Genomic DNA, 12,651 nt, shown 5'->3' with positions numbered 1-12,651 from the left:
GAAACAACCTTTTCACCTTTTTGATTATGTAGCAACTAATGGCAAAGAAACTCGAGTTACTTTACCGAATTCTAAGGCATCTATTGTTTCAAAGAATCTTAGATAAGTGAAGGGACCGGAGTTTCAGATAAAACTTTTTGTTATCTTTGTCCCTAAAAATCCATTCATCAGATTCTTTTTGTGCATTATTTGCACAATGTATATTCTGCTTTTATTTATGTTATTTTTTTTGTGAAATAATATTGTGAGAAAGCACATACAACAAAAGCTAATTCCTAGGGGACCAGAAACATGTGATCTACACGAAAATAGTTTCATTTTTGGTCTTTGTCATAATATTCTATGCTTTGTCTTCCAATTATTTGTTGGTGAATATGCTTTTCTTTTCATACATACCTATGGATGGTTTTATCCACAAGAAACAATATAGAAGTGTCTACTATATATGATTTGCTTGGAGGAATTTTCTGGATATAAGCTAGACCTGTTGTATGTAAATTAAGTGTCTACTAGTCTTCATTTTTTTTGGTTGAATATGCCCCAACTATAACTATATTCATGTTTTACCATAGTAGCTAGTTAGGCTTCCTTATGCAATGTGTACATGTATCTAAAGTTTCACCTAGAGGGCCAATCTTTTTAACAATTTGAAGATTTATACACTAAACCATAGTTGTCCATTACGCAAGGGAAATTAAAATGGCAGAGTTCCAAAATTTGTAGAGATGAATAAATAGAAAATATAGTATTTAGTTGGCTACTTGCAGTTAGCCATTTAATATGTTATCTACTTGAAGGGCAAAATCACAATCAGATTTATGAGGATCAGTTGTCATTGAAATTAAATAAACATGATTGTGTTGGATGTACTATTTGCTCTTAGGCTGCATTTTGCAAGAGTTCAAACACTGAATTGAAGGGGATTTCTACTCTGGTTCGGTTTTACAGGAATTTGATAAGAATATATTGTTTGTATTGAAAATGACAACAATTTTGTTTCTTTGTACCTCACCCTACAACAATCGAATCATTTAGTTCACAAGTGGGTGAAGTTCACTACAACTTCATCTTTTTCTTTAGGCTATGTTTGATTTGACGGAAAAGTAGCCAACGGTTTTTCTATTTTTCCTTGCTTATTCCTTCAAAACAGACACAGCCTTAGGGTAAAAGACTTAAACCTTCCCTAATTTTTGTATCAAATATTAAGGGTCCATTTGGCGTATCTTTCCATGTGGTCTTTCAGCTTTTTACAAGTTGGAAAGACTGAAAATTGGTCCATTTCCATTTGACACGTGGAAGATCTAGTCGCCAAAAGACGAGATGCCGAAAAGACGCGTGAAGCTTATTTTGGGCTGATTTCAAGAAGTCCAAATGAAAGCTTCCCGCGCCTTTCACATTTTAATCTTGCGTGAAAAGACCCGAAATGATGCATGGAAAGATGCGCATCTGCCAAATGGTCTTCGAGCTGCCCAGATCTTATATCAAAAGCTCAGTGTGTCTTTTGACTGTCAGAGCTACAAGAAAATCTTCTCAAAAAGACTTGCCAAACTAAATTTTCCCCTATCTTTTCAAAATGGATTAATACCTCTGTTGAGAGATGTTATTGGACAAAGACTTCCCATCCGTTAGGATTCCGTTAAAAATTTGTGACCTTGGGTGAAGTTAAATATTTTAAAAAATCCAACGTTATCCATTGTACCTTTATGAATTTTGGACGAAGACCTTCTCATAAAGATTTACCGTTTAGTAGAAAAAGCATCAAGTGGTAAGCGGATGTGATGTTAAATCGAGTACATAATTAACATGTATTTTGGTTGATAAGTACCTTTTGTTCAACTCAACATCCAAATCCAAACTGCGTTTCCAAGGAAATCGAGCCTATTATCACTTGGCATCCTTAATGGTAGAATTCTAAATAAAACCGACACTAAGATGCAATCTGTTCAGGTGATAGTTGAATTGGCCAAGGATGTCACGTGGCTATTTCCGCGGCCCCTCGTCTCTCAGGCCACGTTGACGTCATATATAACGGAAGAGCACAACTAAGAAGAAGTGTCTCATGCAGATAAGAAAGCGAATTCCATCGGGGAAAAGGAAACCTCCCAAAGACTTTAATAAACGCCTTCATCTCGACAACCCTAGAAGCCCTATCCATCTAAGACACAGATGCTCAACTATAAATAGGTATTCCTCTCTCGAGGTAAGGGACCTTTTGGAACTACACTCTTTGAATACTTTTTTGCACTATCTCTTTGGCTCGGACCAGTGCTATTTCAATATGCTCGGCTCGACCATATCCTTCTCGATCCTACTGACTTGAGCATTGGAGTACCTACCCAAGGAACAACCCCTTGGGCCTCTGACATTTCTCTTGGTTGCAGATCTCGGTGCATAGCTTTGTCTTTCCACCTTCTCGTCTAGTTGGCAGGACTATTTGATTGTGTCCTTGGTTCAAAACACCTTTGATCATACAAAATTAGATTGGTGCCATTTGTGGGAAACGTACAAAAAGTCATTTCCCAAACTCTTTCCGTGCACTAAAAGCAACCATACCTAAGAACACATCCAACCACTTCAGAGCAAGTTCCCCATCTTAGGGATCCCACTCACTTCGCAGCTCCTTGCCTTGGGAGACCCAACATCAGGCAATAGTTGACCCTATACATTTCCTCACCATGCAGTAGAAAGTTGACCGCATCCTCACCATGATGGAGACGCTGGGACAACCCGCACACACCCCCAAGCCACTTGCCCTACTACGTATGGGCCTGTCATGACCAACCCTTGCACCGAGGACTCCAAAAGGTGCCATACGGGTTGACACAGGGCCTAGTCCGACCGCGAGTGTCCACATCCATCTTGGAGGTTTGACCCCCCAGCGCAGCCTCATGCACACAATGCCAACAATAAATCACATCGCTTTGGTACAAGGGTTTTGGTGCGAGAATGACTTGACCAACGCGTACAATAGCCCCCAATCTCGATAGTCGAATCCAGCTCAGTTTGAGATCGGCAAGCATCTCCGAAAGTAGAGAAGTCTATCAATGTGGCACCGACAAAAAGAGATGCCGAAATCAGGGACCTATGACAATGATTGTCTAAGCAAGAATACAGCCAAGAGGATTGCAACACATTCCCTCCAGTGGCCTGACCAATAGTGTAACGTCATGGTCAACAACCCACAAAAGAGCCCATCTTCGTCCAAGAGATCGTCAATGAGCTTCCCCTAGCTAGATGATGACCTCCTCAATTTGAGAAGTACGATGGGGCCTCGGACCTAAATGACCATATTGAAGGGTTCAAGGCAATAATGATGTTGTATAGCTCCTCCAAGGGTCTCATGTGCAAGGCCTTTGTCGCCACCCTCCACGGAGTCACCAGAACCTGGTACACCTCCCTTCCGCCGCGGTCCATAACCTCTTAGGAATAGTTGGAGACACAGTTCTTGGAATAGTTCACCACCAGCCAAAGGCATTGGAAGATGTCAGTTAGCCTTTTGCAAGTACAACAAAGGAAAGGAGAAACCTTGAGGGAATACTTGGCGAGGTTCAACTCTGAGGCCCTTCAAGTTCAAGCTCTAGACCAACCAGTAGCTGTGACAACCATTATGAGCGGGTTGCACTCAATGTTTAGCTTCTCGCTGCAAAAGAGCCCTTTGCCTAACTTGACCACGCTCATGAAGCATGCGTAGAAGTACATGAATGATGAGGAAGTCCAGGCACTATGAAGGAGTGAAGAGAACCCGCATGATTGGAAGCGGGAAGACCATGATGAGCACAGATCGGACAGAGACGACAAGAAACAGGACGACTGACCTGACCGCAGATTGAGGACCTCGCTACCAATGTATAGGAACTTTGCTCCCCTAAACGTGTTGTAGGCCAAAATATTGATGTAGATCCCTATTCATGGGCTCGACCGGGCTTTTCCTCTTTATCAATAGAAAATGTGTAGGCCCGAGCCTAAGCCTAGCCTGACAATTGGTTCTAGATCTTGAGCCCGAGCCTGACCCTTATATAATGCCCAAAGCCCAACCTATGCACAAAATGTCTTATTTTCAGTGTACTTTTATAAACTAATATTATATTAATTTATTAATAATTTAATAAATTAATAAACTAATTTGTATTTCCTAATAGTAAGCTAATATTTATTAATAATGTATGTATAACATAAATGTTTTTTATTATATATAATAGTATCGGACCTGGCTTATTTGAGAAAGCCTGAGCTCGACTTAAAAAATGACCGAGCTTGGTATTTAAAGCTTGAGCCCAAGCCCACTGGCATGGAGTTTTGTCCAAGCCTAAAAAATAATGGGCCGGGTTTGGCCGGTCCTTCGGACTACTTGGCCCATGAACAGGTCTATCCATGACTGTAGTTTCATTAAGTGGCCTAGAAAGATGAAACCCATGGCAGCAAGAGGAATTGGAACAGGTATTGCAATTTCCACCGACACCACAACCACGACACCAAAAGTTTCCATGACCTTCGCCACCACCTGGAAGACCTTGTTCGACGCAGATAGTTCCGTGGGTTCATTGATATCAAAGAACATAAACCCAAAGAAGAGCTACACCAAACCAATGAGCTCCTAGCCTGAGCTCCCCCGGTTGGTGTCATCACTAAAGTGCCATGACTAAGATGTACTGACACCGATCACTAACGACGGTCAAGCTATACAAACTCAATAAATAAAGAATTTTCTTCAAGCACAAACGACCAAATGCCTACACACAACCCAACCAAACTCCGCGCTGACCAATAGTTGCAACATGATGACAACCTCATGAAAGACCCGGCCGACCATAACGACCAAGGCCTAATAACCATCACACAAAAGACTTGACTGACCACAGATGGTTGAGGCCAAAACAAGCAATTGATAGACACCGCGGGAATGACGTCCCTGCCACATAATGGCAAGAGGACAACCATCGAATTTCGTGCACTCTCTTGACTCATAATCAGAGCGGAGCTAAACCGTGGACGACGACCAGCCCAGTCAAAGAGCATGGAGCTCTCCAAGATTAGGTGCCACTGATCTCCCCAACAACGTTGAGAGCTTGGAATCACCTCGGCCAGCATAAGACTGAGGCCATTAAGCCAAAGACCTCTGCCAGTGAGAATCAAAGCCAAAGACCTCAACCAGTGTAAGACCGAGGCCACGAAGTTGAAGACTCCGGCCACTTAGCGTCAAGCCCAAGGTATCGACCAATATGAGACCGAGGGCATGAAGTTGAAGACCCCAACCATCCAACGTCAAGCCCAAGACCTCGACCAACATGAACCAAGGCCATAGAGCTGAAGACCACAACCATAGCGTCAAGTCCAAAACCCCGACTAGCCTAAGAGCAAATATAGAAGCATAGCCTATGGTCCCTACTGACCAATCTAATTTTGAAGCGGAATGACTTGGAAAAAGAAGGGAAAATAGCACATAACGTGCTCAACAAAAGGCCAAACTTTCATTAATTAAAAGTTTGATACAATGGTTATAAGCTTGACATACCAAGCTGTGTACAACAAGATAAAAAAGAGAGAACATCAATCCATGCTAGCTATGCTATCCACGGGGACCACCTCCTATGGAGTTGTCACGTTTTGTTCAAGGTAAGCTGCTCAGTCGACGACTCCTTAACATCGAAAGGACCATACTACCCCACTGATGTGGCGATTGCAAGGTGCTCGTGCATCACTATCCTCTAGTAGCGAAAAAAACCAGTCTACCAGGAATCCATGGCAAAGTCATCGAGGGTGACTTGGCACTCCTCTGACTCCTTCTACCTTGCCACTGCTTCTTCCTCACCACAGAGCAGGTTTGCCTCTGCCTCCTTAGCCACCTACTATTCCATATCGTAGTCCCCCTTGAGCTCACAAGCACAACTCTTTCGACACCACAACCCTTCGTCCTTGGCCACCGCCACTTGTCTTAACTCAGCCATCTTTGCCTACAGACGGGAGAACTCATCCTCCTGAGCATCGACCATCTGATGGAGGGCACGCATCCAGTCAACCAATGTTATCATTGCATAGACAAGGGGGACTACTAGTCTTATCGTGACAGACTCCCTGGTGGTTGCAATCTCTAGCACCCCACTCGTGCAATCGCTGGTCTCCCTACGGATTTCGAGTAGCAAAATGCCCCTAGCTAGCTGCTTGGTTACAACCTCAGTTTCCAAAGTGTCCTCGGGCCGGACACTCTAGCTCGGCCTATACACCTTGGCCGCCAGCTTCGCTAGACTTGATGGGACCTCAAGACTTCCCCATGGCGTGGACTGCAGCCCAACATGCGGTGGAGACTCATTAGAGCCGACATCCACCACGTCTCCCTTAATAGGAATCAACCTCTTATGCTATCGAAGAGTCACGACATTGGAGCGGCACTATTGCTGAGCCACCCTAGCCTGGGTCGCCACCCTCCTTTGCGCGACAATCTACAAGCATCTCATTCTCCCCTCCTTTTCAATGACTGCCATATCTGTTAGAGAGAATGAGTCAGTCAAAGCCAAAAAAATGAAACAAGAAGAAAGACAATTACCAAAGCAAGGACAGACCAGTCAGGGGCTACATTAGCCCGACACAGATCAATACATCTACCATCTCTATTTGCCTAATGGCCGCTAACTCTTCCCTAGATAACTCGGCCTCAATTGGTGCCTTCACCTTGGTCCTCGAGATTGATAGATCGGTGGGGAACGATTAGCTCCCCGGGTGGTGTACGAAGAAGAACCCCTCCTTCTAGTGTTTCACTAAGGAGGGGGCTCCACATGGTGAACCAAGCAGTAACAAAGGATGCTAAACAAGTATCTAAAGGAATTGGGCATCAATCAGACCGGTTGGACACGATACCATTTCAACACCATTGCGATACTCTCACTCTAAGGAAACCTCAGCCCGACTAGTGCTCATAGATGCAAAGCTCTCCCTGTCGAGCCGAGGTAGCCCTCTCACTGATACCGGGGCACCTTAGCTCATACTTCTCGGGAATGCAGTAAAGGGCCCTAATTTGGTCCAAGTGTTCGGGTGTCAACCTACAAGGTGAAGACATGAAGTGGCTACCGAACCTTGCAAGGGCACCGAGCCCCTCTTTTGACACAATTCCCACTTCGGCCTTGGCCTCCTCCACCATGACACCCTTACCCTCAGGCCCATTGACCTTGGCCTCGCGGATGTCGGTCTCATGGGCCACGATTGCGATGGCGTTGGGGTGAGACCTTGGCTTGGACTCACTATTCGACATGCAAGAGCTAGACAAGGAGGAAGAACAAGAAGATGAGAAGGAAGATGAAGACATCTTACTGAAGAGTTACACTGTAGGACACCTGAAGTACCAACCGAGGACTAACTCTCGCCATGCTCCTATGATCGCTCACTCAAAATGACAAAGTAAAATATCTTGCCACCTCCCCTTTATAGGGGGGGACCAACGGTCCAAATCAGCCCAAATCAACGGTATCGATTCGATGCTGCACATAGCACGCGTGTGACCTCGGGAAGGCGTTACGATGTGTCTACTGACCTATATTGAAAACACCACGAGCATTGAACCAGCCGGTCTGCATAGCAAACCAGTCTTACCTTGAGCCAATCAATTAGAAGAAACTGGAGTTCGTCAATTAAGGATTGTATAACTCTTCCACACCCAACTGCGGCGTAGCACTACATTTCTTGACTTTGGAATTGGGGGAGTGGTGTTTGGGTGATGGTTGAGATGGACAAGGATGCCATGTGGTTATCTCCACGCCTGCTCCCTTCTCAGACCATGTCGACGCCACGTATAATGGAAGAGCACGACTATGAAGGAGTGTTCCGCACGGACAAGAAAGCAAACTCCGCTGAGAAAAATGAAACCTCCTTAAGACCTTGGCGGATGTCCTCATCTCGACAACCCCGGAAGCCCTATCAATGTAGGACATGAACGCTCAACTATAAATAGTATTCCCTTGAGATAAGGGACCTTTTGGAACCATACACTTTGAATACCTCTTTGCACTATCTCTTTGGCCCGGATCAGTGCTATTTCAACTTGCTTGGCCCGGCCATATTCTTCTCGATCCTATTAACATGAGCGTCGGAGTACCTACACGGAGAACAATTCCTTGGGCCTTTGACATTTCTCCTAGTTGCAGATTTCGGTGCACAACTTCAGTGTTCCACCTAGATCTCATCTATTTGACAGAACTATTTGATTGTGTCCTCTGTTCAAAACACCTAGATCGAATTAGACAACATAATAATCTTCTATAAAACCATTCCTTGGTGTAGAGAAAGTCTATTGACAACGTAGGCTGTTGATTACAGACAGTCAAAGTTTTTCCCCTAGTCATCAATGCTAGAACACAATAGCAAATCGGTTGCCACCACATAGGAATATCCAAGTAGACGTCGTGACCATTTGAAGTAATAGGAACTCTCCATCTCTCATTTAGCTTTACTTTTATAAAGCCGTAACACCCTTCTCCTCGTCCATTCGGAATCTCTAATGACTATATCTGATCAATCACAGTGTAGCCAACTTCGTTGCCTAGCAAAGAGAGCAATAGGCCTATTGTCCCCTGCTACTTGTGCCAAGCCAAACCATTTAATGGTGGAACTATGAATTTCTGTGGAGTTATCCAAACGATCTTCTTCCTTAATCTTGAAATAATAATAAAAACATATCTAAATATTAATAAAAAATTAATCATGTAAATCACTATCTATTTGCACAGTGGGCCGGGTTTTCGTTAATTTGCAAGCAATGCATGTTGGGGCCATTTGAAAGGGTGCAGTTTCTGGTTTTTATTTGAAAATTTGAAGAACAATAAGGATTAAAAAAGTCTTTTTATTAGTTCTATCAAATCTAACAGCTTCTTACTATTATAAGGGGGGTTTAAGTCCTATTACAAATCGAAAGGGGGGGGGGTTTAGTATTTGTGAAAAATGTCAGGGGAGGTTTAAGTCTTTTATATTTTCTTTGGTCCTTCTGCAATGCCTAGCTATTTGGCTAAGATTGCTTTCTGACTTCTGAGGGGACCATGACTGTTTACACCCCCTTGCACTGTGGGAGATGCATAAGTTAGTGATAGAGAATCATATGGTCAAGAATGTGAGCTTTCAACTTGAGAAAACAGACAAGGAAAAGGCATATATGGGAAAATGAAAGTGATAAGCCATGGGCAGTACGTGATGGAGAAATGTTGGTTCGCTGATGATGATGGTCGAACCGGTGGCTAGCTAGAAAACCAAAGTGATAGGTGACGATAATGATGAATCAACTTTTCCTATGATCAACAACTCCTCGATTCTTTTGTGAAAGATACAAAATAGGGCCCTATATGCAAAAGTTACTAATTAACGAATTTACCTTACTAGGGAAGATTGACAGGCACCAAGGATGGGAAGCAATATTGTAAAAGCTTATTATATATATATATAGAGAGAGAGAGAGATGGTCTAAGTTCCAACCATAAAAGCCTACCGAGTTTGAAGTAGACGCTAAAAGTGGGGATATATTGGGTTAAGGAAAAAAGAATGAGGATATTCCTACGAAACTTGATCTACTAGTGTTTAAAGGAGGGTTGCATCAAATTTGCAACCTGGCATTAAAGCCTTTGCCAAACTACAATAGTAGGGGGCACCCCACAACGTCCCACAACACATTCCCACTGTGTATTGAGAACATCTCTCTCGATGATGTTTCATCATTTCCCTAATACACAGCGAGGATTTGCTGTGGGGCGCGGGTTGATTTCAACTCCAATAATACGTCATGGATCGATCCATCTTAAATGGTATTTCATTTTTGTTTGTCAAAGCATCCACTAGAAGTAATGTGCTATTAACTTAACCTGAGAGTGAGTGGTGTCAAATGGATAAAGGTATTTTAATTTAAGGTGTTTTGTAGAAGTGAACCACCACAATTAATAACATCTCCTTGTGGTGGAAAATGTGTAATGCTCGTGTAATATATTATTAGAAAAGACTTTGGAATTAGTAGACATAATGAAAAAGAGGATGATTTATATTGCATGCTTACAAGAAACTAAATATATACAAGGAAAAACAACTGGCTAGAGAAGATTGATGGTTGCAAATTATGTTATAGAAGGGGTAGTAAATAATAGATATAGAGTTACGTTGCAATAACGGGAGTAAGAATCTAAAAATAAAATTTTATTAAAAGAATTAGAAATAAAATAATTTTAATTAAACTTATTTTTAGTGGAAAAATTACTAACATAATTGAAATCGATTTTTTTTTAAAGAAGACAATAAGGAGTTATATATTAATCAAAAAAGGAATGCACAATGTTACTGCTATATCTGCAAGAGTATTGGGTTTCCTAGGATCGATCCAAGCGGAAGAGGTCCATGGTCGTCCAAAATCCAAGGAGACCACCTTCGGTATATCGAATCCAACCAATGGTAATAGAAATTAAAATCACCTAGGGGCTGATGGGGAAGAGAGGCCAAGATTCTTTGCTATGTGCAGTCTAGTGAGAGCAGCAAGGCCCTCTTCTTTCGTTGAATTTAATTACTTCACTGATGGGTTCCACTAAAGACCCATAAAATCTTACAACTGCTGCTTGACTTTAGCACTCCACAAATGCCAATAGGTTCAGGGTTGTTGAAGGAGCTTCTATTAAAAAAGGCGGTTCTTTGTTGCTAGAGCAAAAAATTTTGAAACTTGGGATAAATTTGAAAGGTCGGAGATGATAGTAGCAACTGACTAGAGTTTATGCTTAAATCATCCATCGGCAGGCCAATAGGGGATTTACCTTGTTTATACCCAAGCCATTAGAAGCATGCTTTTTAAAACCGGACTGGACCGGAAAAACTGGGAACCAGTCAGGTGACCGGTTCTGTATTACCCTACAATCATAATTTTGCAAAAAAACTGCTGACCCGGGTGGTTGAACCATCAACGGTTTGGTTGTTTTTTTTTAATTTTTATTTTTTTATTAGAACGGGCCATCGGTATGATTTGAACAGTCGGATCATTCAACTCGGGAACCAGACCCCTGACCGGTTTGCTTTTTGGTTCGATTTTAAAAACCTTGATCAAAAGCCTAAAGCTACAGGAAGTTGTCAATGCATTCAGGGTTGACTTACACAAGGCTACTGAGGGAGTGGAAGTGTTGCCAAAGAAATTTGCTGACATTATGGGGGTTTTCTTTTTTCGAATTTTGAGAGGGTAAAAGTTGGTCAATGGGATTTTGGTTTCCATTGACTAAGAATCCCATGTTATTTTTTCAGATTTACATAGAGACAATGGAAAGTTTACCCATCTCCTAAGTGGATAAATAACTTTACCACGTAGGGGAAAGTTGCCAATATGAGAAAGAAAAGAACATGGATAAAATGTACTTACCTGGGTAAGTGTTTTCCAAGAAAAACTTACCCAAATAACTGCATTTATCGGGGTAAATAACTTACTGAAAAAAAAAACAGGGCCTGTAATACAACAACAAATATTTTGCTAATCTCTCCGACTTGCTGCCATAGTATATACGCAGATGTGAAGGGGAAAGGAAAACCACCCACTCCTTTTCTTTTTTTTTTGTAAAACATCTCTTGTATTTATCCTACCCAAACAAGCTTATTAAATGGAACCTATAAACTGGCATATAAACGTGAGAAAGGAAAAACATAGATTTAATCCATTCTAGTGCATTAAAGAAGAAGAGAAAAGAATCCGGACGAAAGATGAATACATCAAGAAAAGATGAAAAACTATATTTAATTTGAAAAGTTATTAAATGAATAACATATAAATGGTGCCAATGAGGGATAGATTAATAATTTTATTGGAGTTCAAAATATATAGCATTTTGTTACGATCCATTTGTCCCATGTTAGTAGTATGGGATGCTAATGTGAGGTATCCCACATCGGTAGAATAGGATGCTGTTTTGGGGTATATATGTGCTTGGGTTCCCTCCCTTTAACAGCTAGCTTTTAGGGGTGAGTTCTCCTAAGGCACATAACATATTTGTCTTTACAAAATTTAAATTACTAAAGTGTAGGAAATGCTAGATAAGATGAGGAAGTAAAAGGTGTTAGGACCTGAAGAGATTCCATTAAAAGCATGGAAAGGTATGTCAGAGGTAGGCTTATTATGGATGATTAAATAATTTAATTTGATAATGAAGGAAAAAACATATGTAATAAGAACAAAGGTGATATATAAAGTTGTAATAATTATTGGGAAATTAAATTTATAATTTGTATTATGAAACTTTGGGATAGAATAATTGAGTAAAGGTTACAACATGAAAAAGTATATCAGAGAACCAAATTGAATTTTTGTTAGGGAGATAAATCATAGAAGATATCCTTCTTTGTGATTATTGATAAAAAAAAAGTTTAGAGAGAAGATGAAAGATTCACATGGTGTTCATTGATCTAATGAAAGCATATGATAAAGTCCTTAGGAAGAAAATATGATGGGCCTCGGAGAAACATTAGATTTTATTGTTACAATAAGTCTTCACCAAGGTTCAAAATTAGCCATTATTTATTTGCTCAAATCATAACTAAATTTACTAAACATGTTTAGGTGTTTTAATTGATGATACTACTGAATGATTAAATTCTAAATTATGTTTATGGGCAAATGCCTTAGAAACAAGAGGTGTTAAAATCAAGAGTATAATGGAATATATG

The sequence above is a fragment of the Nelumbo lutea genome, chromosome 7 (genome assembly GCF_056320005.1).
Source record: "Nelumbo lutea isolate HS-2025 chromosome 7, American lotus-T2T, whole genome shotgun sequence".
Taxonomy (NCBI): Eukaryota; Viridiplantae; Streptophyta; class Magnoliopsida; order Proteales; family Nelumbonaceae; genus Nelumbo; species Nelumbo lutea.
Note: the sequence above shows the minus strand (reverse complement) of the source record.